This window comes from Alligator sinensis, unplaced genomic scaffold, assembly GCF_000455745.1.
Source record: "Alligator sinensis unplaced genomic scaffold, ASM45574v1 scaffold572_1, whole genome shotgun sequence".
Taxonomy (NCBI): domain Eukaryota; kingdom Metazoa; phylum Chordata; order Crocodylia; family Alligatoridae; genus Alligator; species Alligator sinensis.
In genome coordinates, this window is record NW_005842288.1 from 1,210,128 (window position 1) to 1,219,987 (window position 9,860).

The 9,860-nt window shown below is 50.3% G+C and overlaps 1 pseudogene; it reads right to left on the reverse strand.

The window, feature by feature from the left end:
• Positions 1–3,269: 3,269 nt before the first annotated feature.
• The window catches only part of LOC112551004, a 9,069-nt pseudogene continuing 2,478 nt past the window's right edge, over positions 3,270–9,860 (reverse strand).

Consider the following 9,860-nt stretch of genomic DNA (forward strand, 5'->3'; position numbering starts at 1 on the left):
CCCCCCCCCCCCCCCCCCCCCCCCCCCGGGCAGCATGCTTATAGGCTCGGCAGTGCTACGCTCACTAGCACCATTGCCAAAAGAGACTTGGGCGTCATGATTGACCACAAGATGAACATGAGACACCAATGCGATGTTGCAGCTGGGAAAGCAAACTTAACTCTGGCTTGCATCCATAGATGCATCTCAAGTAAATCTCAGGATGTCATGCTCCCGCTGTACTCAGCCTTGGTGAGGCTACAGCTGGAGTACTGCATCCAATTCTGGGCTCCACAATTCAAGAAGGATGTGGAGAAGCTTGAGAAAGTCCAGAGGAGAGCCACGCTCATGATCAGAGGGCAAGAGAATAGGCCTTATGAAGACAGGCTGAGAGCCATGGGACTCTTCAGCCTGGAAAAGCACAGGCTCAGGGGGGACCTGGCGGAAGCCTGTAAGTACATCACATATGTGTATCAGGATCTGGGGGAATGCCTGTTCACCAGAGTGCCCCAATGGATGACCATGACCAGCACTTCCAGGGAGGAGGCTTCCTGGGAGATGTTGATCTTCATCTCTCTCTCAGAGGTAAGTATCTGTTCACCCGCAGGTTGGCTGATCGCCTCTGAAGAGCTTTAAACTAGTCTCGATGGGGGTTGGGGAACCAGTGGTCGAAGAGAGCCCAGGGTTGGTAAACCACAAACAAGACACCAGATCCCACCAGGTAAGTATTAAGGGGTTGGCAAGCCATAAACAAGGCACCAGACCACACCAGGTAAGTAATAAAGGGAACACATGCCATCAAGGCACAGGGGTACCAAGAGCCCCCTTTGGGGGACTAAAATGTCTTTATACAAATGCCAGGAGTATGGGGAACAAGCAGGAGGAGCTTGCACTCTTGCTTGCTAGCACCCAGTATGAACTAGTCAAACTAATTGAGACATGGTGGGATTCTACACACGACTGGGCGGTAGGCATTGAGGGGTATAGGTTGTATAGGTGCGACAGAGTGGGGAAAAAAGGTGCGGGGGGTAGCAGTCTGTGTTAAGACTGCTTAACACAGTTGCACCCCCCCCATTAAGGCGGGGGTGGAAGAGAGGAACACCGAGGCATTGTGGGTCAGGATCTGGGGGGGACCAGGGGAAAAGGACTTGGTTGTGGGGGTCTACTACAGGCCTCCTCATCAGGATCAACAGCTAGACGATGTATTCTCTGGGCAGCTAGCAGACACCACACAGGCGAGGGAGGCAGTGGTCATGGGAGATCTAAACTACCCAGGTATCTGCTGGGAGGAGCAGACAGCCAAAACAAGCCACTCATGGAGGTTCTCGTGGTGCTCTGGCCAGGTCCCTGAGGACTGGAGAAGGGCCAATGTGGTGCCCATTTCCAAGAAAGGGAGAAGGGATGAGCCAGGTAACTTTAGATCAGTCAGTCTTACCCCTATTCCTGGGAAAATGCTAGAGAAAATAATCAAAGAACACATTTGTGAAGGCCCGGCAGGGGAGACGATGCTGAGGGGAAACCAGCACGGGTTTGTCACAGGTAGATCCTGCCTGACAAATCTTGTAGCCTTCTATGACCAGGTCATGCACTTCCTGGATGCAGGAGCTGAGGCTGATGCCACCTGGATGCAGGAGCTGAGGCTGAGGCTGATGTCACCTTCCTGTCGAAGGTGCAAGGCCTTCGACAGTTTCGCACCCTATCCTCATGGGGAAGCTAGCAGACTGAGGAGTGGATGCCTACACAGTCAGGTGGGTGGCCAACTGGCTTAGGGACCACACCCAGAGAGTGGTGGTGGATGGTTCCTTCTTGGCCTGGAGGCAGGTGGGCAGTGGGGCCCCCCGGGGTTCGGTCCTCAGACCGATATTATTTAATATCTTCATCAGCAATTTGGACGAGGGCGTGGAGAGCACCCTCTCCAAGTTCGCTGATGATACCAAGTTATGGGACAAAGTTAGTACACCGGAGGGCAGGGAGCAGATTCAGGTTGACCTGGACAGGTTGGATCAATGGGCAGAGAGAAATAGGATGCAATTTAATAAAGATAAATGTAAGGTACTCCACCTGGGAAGGAGGAACCCCCAGCATACCTATAGGTTGGGGAGTGTCCTTCTCAGCAGCTCGGAGGCAGAGAGGGATCTTGGAGTCATAATTGACTCCAAGATGAACCTGAGCTGGCAGTGTAACGAGGCCATCAACAAGGCCAATCGCATCTTGTTGTGCATTAGCAGGTGCATGACTAATAGAACAAAACAGGTGATGCTCCCCCTCTATGCGGCACTGGCCAGGCCACAGTTGGAGTACTGTGTCCAATTTTGGATGCCGCACTTCAAGAGGGACGCGGGGAATCTCAAGAGGGTCCAGAGGAGGGCCACTCACATGATTAGTGGCCTTCATGATAGACCCTACGGGGGGAGGTTGAGAGAGCTGAATCTCTTCAGCCTTCACAAGAGACGGCTGAGGGGAGATCTTGTGGCTGCCTATACATTTATTAGGGGAGGTCAACGGGGAATAGGGGATGCGTTGTTTACTAAGGCGCCCCAGGGAGTGACTAAGAATAACGGGTGTAAACTAGCTGAGAGTGGATTTAGGTTAGATACTAGGAAGAAAGTTTTCACAGTAAGGGTGGCCAGGATCTGTAATGGGCTTCCAAGAGAGGTGGTGCTATCACCTAGCTTGGAGGTCTTCAAGAGGAGGCTAGATAGTCACCTGGCTGGGGTCATCTGACCTTGGTTCTCTTTCCTGCCAGGGGCAGGGGGTCAGACACAATGATCCATTGTGGTCCCTTCCGACTCTACAATCTATGAATCTATGAATGACAGGGTCCAATGGTCACAAACTCCTCTAAGACCATTTTAAGCTGGACATAAGGAAAAGCTTCCTTGCTGTCCGAGTCCCCAAGGCCTGGAATAGACTCCCTCCAGAAGTGGTGCAAACACCTACTCTGGACTTCTTTAAGAAGTGTTTGGACACTTATCTTGCTGGGATCCTTTGACCCTAGCTGACTTGCTGTCCCTGGGGCAGGGGGCTGGGCTAGATGATCTTCCAAGGTCCCTTCCAGCCCTAATGTCTATGAAATCTATGAAGATTATCACATCCTCTAGTAATGTTCGTTTCCAGATAACAGCAGGGGCTAGTGAATTGTCCAGTGCTGCATATGTAAAAAAAAACCACAGTAAAAAATGCAAGAACAGAATATGCTTGTGATTGGTCTCTGTCATCATAAGAAGACACTGGGTACATCTACACATTCATTAATGTACTTTTGCTACTCTGTATTCAATTTAGTATCTCTAATGTAAGGTACTAAGGAAGTGCACATTAGGTTGCCCTAATGCGCAATAGCAAAAGTGCATGCTAGTTTCTTGCTCTGTCTCTTGGGTTTGATTTGCCATAGACTGCAGAGACTCATAAAGGGAGAACACAGAAGAAGCTTCCTTAAAGTCCTTGGCTACAAAATAATAACAAAGGGCATCTAAACAGCAATTACTGTGCGATCCCTGTAGCTAGTTGAATACATGTTCTAACAATGTCAATTGGAGCATACAGTTCCAACTACATCCAGTGCGAAGCCAAGCAGCAGACTTATATTGAAAGGCAAAAAACATATGAGAAGTACACCCAGGTCAACAGAGACAATGTAGAGAGCTTCCTGGGTCAACATTTCTTCATGAGGGATAGCATTTGTCTTCTTCTTGAGACACTTGATGACCTGTACAGAACAAAAGCTCAAGATTCCTAGGGGAATAAAGTAACCCACAATACATGAGAATACTGCTGTGCAGCAAGGTTCAGTATATCTCTTCTGAAAGCAAAATCCTTCCTGTTCTTTTTCAAATCAAGGGTTGAAGTAAGCATATATTACTATGGTTATCCAAAGAACTTCACAGATAGCAGCTGATTTCAACGGGGACCGTAAAGTAGTTGCTTTCAGGGGGTACTTTATTGCAATGTATCAATCCACTGCTATGACAGTGATTATGTCGATGCTCATGGCCATGTTTGTGAAAAATATCATCTGTATTGCTAAGCAGAGCTAATCTTTGGGATGTTTATTCCATGGAAAATACATCACAACAGGAAAAATGAAAAGCAGGGAGGAGTCTGCAATGACTAAGGTGATCATGTACACTCTGGTTTGTGTCCATTTTTCCCATTTGAAGCAGAATACCCAGAAGGCAAAGACATTAAAAATTACTCTAAAAAAGCTGGACTGAGATATTAACAATCTGTTGAAAAGCTTGGCATTCTCCTGCACTGTGATATTGCCACAGGTGCTCCTGACAAGCAGTTGCTGCAGAAGAAGAATTACGAGATATGAATGGGAACATGTGGCTGAATAAGCTATAACTTATTTATTTTTCAAATAACTATGTCCAGTAGAGATTGCGTTTTCTCTGATGTCCTCATCCCAGTTTAACTGTCCACAGGGTAGTCTATGCCAAAGGATTTTTCATTTTCAGTTCATTCCAACAGCATAAGTTTGTCCAAAGATTACTTTGCCTTCCAAAGCAAAATACTTTTGTATCTGCTTTTGTAGACTATCAAGTAGGATACTCAGTGGTCACAGCACAGCTGTGCCATGCCTATGATAGATAGCTAAATGGAGCAGTTTTCCCCCTTCCTCCTCTTAGAACACATCACATGCCTTTCTCTCCTCTGAACTCCTGAAACTTTCAGTGGGCATGTCTACACACTCAATTAATGCTCAGAAAGCTTACTGTAAAATACTGTGTAGTAAGCTTTCCCTGAGTGCTTGTCTATATAGGCATACAGGCCTTGCAGCAGCTCAAATAGAAGTGGTGCAAATTTGAACTTGGGCTTTTTGTCTCAGCACATGTGCCCAGACATGCACTTTGGTGTGGTGCAAGTTGTGCCCCTTGGGGCAAAAATAACTTGGCCTGGCTCTTCCTGGGTCTGCAGCCAGGGGGAACTAGAGCCTGGCGCCAGCATCTGTGCTGGCCCCAGCAGTGTAAAAAGCTGCTCTGTCCTGGCCCCAGGCAAGTAGCTCAGGGCTACTCCCTTTCACGAATTTCTGGGGATGGTGGGACCTGCTCGGCAAGGGCATGGCTGGGGCATCCCAGCTGAGTCTGTACTCCACCCTCATCCCACAAGCCACTGGGGACCCCAGCTGGTGGCTCCTCCATGGGGCCATTGCCATGAGCATGTATGTGGCAAGCTTCACAGACACCCCAGTCTCCTGCCCCTTCTGTGGGCAGAGGGAGACCCTGGCACACATGACCCTAGGGTGCACCAGGCTGTAGCCCCTCCACCTCCAGAACCTCCTCTTGAGGTTCTGGTTGAATTTCACCCCTCACCTTTTTGTTTTTGGTCACCCCATGTGTGGCCCCACCAAGTCCCAGGACCTCCTGGTCAACCTCCTCCTGGCCCTGGCAAAGTGGGTCCTGTACTTGAAGGAGGCTCTGGCCGGGAAGGTGCCTGGAGACTGCAGGGCCACTTTTCTCTCACTTGTCTGTGCACATTTCAGGGCAGAGCACCAGTGGGAGGTGTCCACTGTCTCTTTGGATGCCTTTGAGGACTGGTGGGTGTGACCCAGGGGGCTCTGCTCAGTGTCCCCCTCAGGCACACTCATTTTCACGTTTTGACCCTTTGACCCTCACATTACGCCTGTTCTGTTTTTTGCCTTTGTTGTCCCAAGAATTCTGTTGTATCTTTCACCCATTGGCCTCACACAGTAGGGGCTATTAGTTAGCCAGGTGGGCCTTAGGGTCCACGGTACTTGAAGGATACAAACAGACAGGAGCTTCTGGGGCCTGGCCAATTGGTACCTGGGGACACTACCCCTTGTGCCAGCTGGACAGCTGCAGCAGCCCTGAGAGTTCCCTGCATCCTCTACCCACTGCAGCAGTCTGGCAGTGGGGGCTGCTGCCTGGCTGTGACCTGCTGTGCACCTGCCAGACCTGGATGGGGACTGCACAGCCAGTAGAGGCATCTGCCCCTCTGGGCCAGCTGCCAGTGGGCTGTGGCTGTAGAGTTGGCCTTTGTGTGGCACTACTGCCATGTGTGCCCCTGCCCAGCCTTCTGGGCAGCTATTGCCTAGAAGATGCTCCCAGTGTAGTGGCCTGCTTTGAACTGTCAAAGCATGTCCTCATGGCCCCAATTGGCCAGGAGGTCAGCCACCTCCAGTTGGATCCCAGGTGCCAGGTCTGAGCAGGCTCCTCTGCCTGTGTCCTGCCACTGGCCTCCCTAGCAGGAATTCTGGTATTCCTTATTTGAAAACTGAAAAATCCCTGATAAAAAAATCCCAAAGTCACTCTGTAAAAATACCTTGAAATCAATGTGCCTCCACAATTAAAACAAAAGACCACTATACAGAGACAGACAGAGAGACAGCGATCAGTTGGGCAATTTTATTTATATATCTACAGTGTTAAAGCAATCTGGAAGCCTACCAATATTTCTATCATCATCATAAAATGAATTCTAAATACCTATATGTTTTGCTGTTTGCCTTTGGTTTTCTTACCATAGAGAAGTTAGAGCTCCCCCTGAGCCTTTCACTAACCAGGATGTGGGGACAGATGCCCCTGCAGCTACAGCTTCTGTCAGCAGGTGTCATCCTGTCTGGCAGCTGGGCCTGCAGGGTGTGTGCTGGGGGGATATGGGGTTTGCAGAAGTGGGGTGGGGACACAGGTAGGGGGATATGGGTGGCTGTGGAGGGATGTGGGGGGCTATGGGTTGTGTGGGTGGATCATGGGGGACTAGCTCATGGACTCCCCCTCCAAAGGGCTACAGCCCCCCTGTCAGGGGCCAGAGCCCCCCAACAAGAGCTAACACCACCCCCAACAGGGGCCACATGGCTCCTGCATGGGCTACCCTCCCCTGCAGGGCCCATGTGCCCCACCCCCATTTGCTCCCTCAGCTCCCTGGATTGCTGCCCTGCCCAGCCCCATCCCCTGCTGGTTCCTGCAGTATCCCCAATGGCTGCCTTGCTTGTCTCTGCCCCCCCTGCTTGCACCTCTGGTCACCCCCAGACTCTCTGATGGCTGCCCCACCTGGCCCCAGCAACAAAAAGCCCCGTATTCATTGACAATAGTAGCTGCTGTTGGGGCCACTGGGGCCTCTTGGGAAGAGACCCCCCTGTGCAGCACAGCCCCCTAGCATTGTGGTTGTCACCCAGAGCCTGGCAGCACTCAGCCTGAGTGGCCCCAGCTGCCTGACAGTGCATGGAGCCATGCAGCGCCCTGCCAATCCAGGCTGCACCTGCGCAATGGGGCAGCGGCAGTGTGGGTGCCAGGCAGCTGGGACCAATCCCTGCTGCCCCCTGCTGCTCTGTGCTGTGCGGCGGGGTGGGCTCTGCCAAGAGGCCCCAGTGACCCCCGACAGCAGCTGCTACTGTCTATGAGTGCAGGGCTTTTTTTTTTTAATTGTCAGGATGCTGGGGCTGGGTGGGGAAGCCATCGGGGGGCCTGCAGGACTCAGACGGGGATGGGGCCAGGAGGGGCCGCAATTGGGGGCCTTGGGAGCAGGTGGGGGCTGGGGCTGGGCAGGGCAGCATTTGGGGGGGCTCAGGGAGCAGGCGGGGGATGGGGCTGGCAGGGGTCTCCTCATGGTCCCCTCCCCCCTTCTCCTGCCCCTCCCCTACTTACTGGCACGGAGCCCAGGTCAAGCTCCCTGCGGTACAGGCAGGCAGCATGCTTCAGCACCGTGTCAAGGGCCACTCATAGAGATGCCCTGGCTGGCTACCAGAGCATGTCTGTGGAGGACCTGAGCTTCTGGTTGCCTCAGGGCATGGCCCAGGACCTGCCCTGCTTTTTTCACCCAGGGTATTTTTTGACCGCTGGATATCCAGGGGTCTAATTTTGCCCCCACACTGCAAATTTGCAGCACAGGGAACATCTTTTTGTTCCTGAATGTGCCTCTTGTAGCATCTCAAAAGGCTTTGAGATGCTGCAAGAGGCATGTGCACGCTCATCTGGATGCGCCCGATGTGAGCAATTCAGGGCAGGGATACTCCTGCCCCGCTCTGCTACTATATGGCAGCCAGAGGGAGCTCTAGGCTCCCCCCAGGTGCCAGCCTGGATTCTGGGAGGTGGAGGGAGCTGTCCGAGGCAGCTACCTCCTTCCCTATCCCTGCCCCAGACAGCTACCTGCTGCCCACCCCCTACTCTGATTGTGGAGCTGGGGCAGGGAGAATGTCCTCTGCCTACACAGCAAGCAGCTCCTGGTCCCTGGCTCTGAGATTGGAGCTGCAACATTGTCCCCTTCCATGGACAACTGCATGATTGGGGCTGGGCCTGGCAGCAGGCAGTTGCCTGTGGGAGGGGACAGTGTCGCAGCCCTGGCTCTGACCTCAGAGCCAGGGGCAGGGCGCTGCCTGCTGCTGAGTCAGGGGACATTGTGTGCACCCTAGCTCTGTGATTAGAGCTGGCCCTGGCATCTGGCAGGTGCCCAGGGGAATGGTGAGTTCTCTCACCCACTGGTGCCTGGACTGACCAGGAGTAATTTGCGCACAGTCAGTTATGTAACCATAAGGTACTATGCAGTAGCTACTGGTGGTAAATCTACCTGTATTTACACGTATTAGAAAACTGCACAATAGACTACTGCTCAGTAGCTCCTGTGTATGGTTACATAGTGACACCTTACTGTGCAGTAGATTAGTCTACTGTGTAATAAAGCATCTCGAATAGACACACCCAGTATCTCCACATATTGCAATATTCCCCCGTTTTTCATGTTTTGTCCAAAGTACTTCATTAGATCCCATCCTCTCACAACTTTTTCATGTCAGCCCATTTTCTACCTCCAGTCAACAGATTTGCACATGACCAACCCACTCTTCTCTATTGGAGGAGATTTCTTCCATTTCTCCAGTTTTAATACCTTCTCCTTTACAGCCAAGCAACCAACAAAAGACATCTGTGACCAATGCACCACTCTTCTTCAAAAAGTTCCTTGATCTTACACTGCAGTTCTATCAATTGGCTACTCTTCCCTGCCCTGTTCCTCCAATGCTATTACCCGCTTTTTATCTTAAACAGTCCTCCTTGGTGCCTACGGTCACTGCTCTATCTACTGGGCTATGTCTGGCTTTTATATCAGTGTTTGGTGTGGTCTGGGACTGTCTCAGCAGAAACCAGAAATCTGTCTAAATCAGAGCTGTACTCATTGATTTTTATCAACACCCCAATAATTCTTTTTTCCCCATCCCCTTTCTCCAATTAACCTTTTGATTTCCCATGCAGGTGTGAGTGTTTGTGCTGTGAGGTACCACTCAGGATGATTACAGTTTATACAATCCTGCCTGATGTGTGTGAATGTGCAAAATTATGCACTGTTCAACCTTAATTTCTTTGGTGAGCAGCTCGATTGACATAAATGCGAATACACACATAAGTAAGAGCTACCCAATGTAAATAAGAATTTTGCAGTCTGGATTGCAATGACTTGTTAACGACAAAGTAATTATTCAGCAAACGTGAAACATCGAGGACACTGGGATTTGGCAGGAGCAAAATGCACAGGAAAAGAATCTGAATGCTAGCAGGGAAATATATAACCAGCTTTTGCTTTACACCTTCTGGAAATTAGGAAAGAAGAATAAAAATGGAGAAATCCAATCTCAGAATTAAAAATACTGGCTTAGTAGCAATGATAGCTTGAATGATGGCAGAATTTAGACCTAATCTGTCATCTATTAAAACTGTTTAAAGTAATTTATTGCAAGAAATATATTTGCATTCCATGCATGCATACATAGAAGTAAATTGCTTTTAAGATTTAATAATTAAAGATCACCAAAGACATTGTTACTTAATGAGTTAGAATGACTTGCTGTTTAGAACCCAGTGATGGGGCCACATGAAACATGCAATGAAATTAATCTAAGGACTCCCATTGGAATCAGAACATGAGCTACA